Raw genomic sequence first — 2,757 nt, 5'->3', positions numbered from 1 at the left:
TTTTAATTTTTAATCTAAATTTACAAAATGCATTCGGAGGAAAGAAAAAAAAAGATCATTAAGCTATCAACAATTTATTGAGTTTCTCCAACTCAGTTTTAATTAATTCAGAAAATTGTAAAGATTTGATCTTTTTCTTACTTTTTTTTCTCTTCATCCTTTCTTTGTGTGGCCTTGTTGGGATGAATGCCAGTCTTTGAAAATGTTCGATTCCTAGATGTGATGTTTGAAAGATTAGGCCAGATAACATTGTAGTTGCGATTAATCGGGGTAACATATTTCAGATTTCAATTTAGACGCTGCTTGAATTGAGAGTGCGATTAACATGATTTCAAGACTGTATATATAAAAAAAAAGAATTTTAGGGACGTTTAGTTGATATTTGGATATGTAAATCTTTATTTGTTATTATTATTATTATTATTATTATTATTATTATTATTATTATTATTATTATTATTATTATTATTATTATTATTATTATTATTATTATTATTATTGTTATTATTATTATTATTATTATTATTATTATTATTATTATTATTATTATCATTATTATTATTATTATTATTATTATTATTATTATTGTTGTTATTATTATTATTATTATTATTATTATTATTAGTATTATTATTATGATTATCTATTATTATTATCATTATTATTATTATTATTATTATTGTATTATTATTATTATTATTATTATTATTATTATTATTATTATTATTATTATTGATGACGATGATGTATATTCGGATGAGAGCAAGCAGTTCTGACTGCATATTTGAAGGAAAATGTGTAACTGTTCAAAATAAAGGCGTTATTCATAAGCACAGATCACCACAAATATCTACAATCGCCATTGGACCATTCCTCCCCACAATAAATTAGGTAAAAGCTATTTCTGCCCAAATCAAGCTTCTGGTTTAGGCTTCAGAAAACACGAAGAGATAAGCTGGAAGTGGATGATGTATAATGCAGCTTTCTTCCTTTTTTTTTTTTTTCAATGAGACGAGATTCCTCGCAAAGAAATAAATTGCTTAAATCACTCATACGACCTCTATGAGGACAAAAAGGCGTGAAATGGAACAAAAAAAGGATAAAAGTATAATTTGATCTAAAAAGTGTACAAATACGCCTTTTGACGTACAGTGAACAGCTCTGTATTCCCCCCCCCCCCCGTCTCTTAACTTTATTCTGTTCTGGGATTATTTAGATAACTAAATTGCGCCTATGTGGTCTAATGGTAGGACACTTTCTTTCGGATCGGAAGGTCCTGGGTTCGAGCCTCGCTCGGTGCATAGTTGAATCCTTGGAAAAGACTTTATTTACATTCTCTACTCAGGTGTAAAATGAGTGCCTGACCATTAACAACGTTGTCTCTGTCTGAAAAAAAAATTATAATACCGCCTAACAGGCGTCATGTCTCGTTCTACATGTTAAGTGCTGCTGTTGGCCAGGACCCGATATAAAGCGATTTGAGTACGTTTAGATTTTAAAAAAAACAAACTAAAATTAATTTTTAAAGTAGAGAAAACGATATTTGGGTTTTATGTTTAATTGAAGACAATATTATACATAGTTTGCGCTTAGCTTAGGAGCTCACAACATTGTCATCTGGAACTATAACGGACCAACAGACAAAACTTTGTGTAACCATGATCGTTTATAATTTGGATAATACCATTTAGTGAGAATTACTAATAAACGTGGATGGCAAAAAAAAAAAAAAAAAAAAAAAAAAAAAAAAATAAAACACTAACAAAGACCTGAGTAACGTTAACTTCGAACTATCTATAGATAGAATGCGCTTGGCCAAGGAGTTCACAACATTGCCATCCGGAAGTATAACGGACCAACACACCAAACTTTGTGTAACCATGAACTTTTATAGTCTGGTTAATACGGTTTAGTGAGAACAACTCACAAACGCGGATGGCAAAAAACAATAATAAAGGCCTGTGTGACGTCATCTTCGTTCTATCTATACATATTTTTTAATGTGACAAAAGTTGTTGCATTTCTAGTCACCTGCCAACTTGAAAATTAAAAAAATTCGTAGTTTTTAGGAGATAAGAATAGTAGTGATTGCTAAAGTTGATTTTACAGATCAACACTTTGCCTTCACAATGGTTAGAAAACACTTCAAAATCGTTTAAAAAATATGTGTAATCTGAAATCAACTTTTATTTTCAATAATTTTTAATGACTTAGAAATGTTCATGAAGTTCTGAAATTGGAGTCAAAATTTCGTAATTCTACGAACTTTTCGTAGTACTTGACAGTTCTGCTTTAGTATCAATTTCATTTTTAGGCAGGCTTTTGTTTTATCGCTACATATAACCATTTTGAAACGATGTGTAACATTTTGGTAACAGTCTGTCATTTGATGTGTTTGTACACACCTCTTTATAAAGATGATCCAAAAAGTAAATAAATGAATTTAAAAAATGCTTATTTCCTATTGTTCTTCTCAACAGAATTCCCCCCCCCCCCCCCCCCCCCCCCCCCAACACGATTCTTTGTATTCTGGGAACTCTTTAACCAGGTAACTGCCGCATTCTGAAAAAAACCCGTATTTAAAAATTTGGTCAGAAAACTAGTTCTTCAAATATCGATCGATTTAAATTACCCTCAACTTGGCAAAAAACTGTCAAACATTAAATATTTCTTTAAAATCCCAGGTTTGAGATATTTCTTAAATATCCAAGATGATGTTTTTATAAAAAAATCGATCGATATTTGAAGGGCGAGTTA

The sequence above is a fragment of the Berghia stephanieae genome, chromosome 2 (assembly GCF_034508935.2).
Source record: "Berghia stephanieae isolate SIO BIC M18660-M18661 chromosome 2, UCSD_Bste_1.3, whole genome shotgun sequence".
NCBI lineage: Eukaryota > Metazoa > Mollusca > Gastropoda > Nudibranchia > Aeolidiidae > Berghia > Berghia stephanieae.
Note: the sequence above shows the minus strand (reverse complement) of the source record.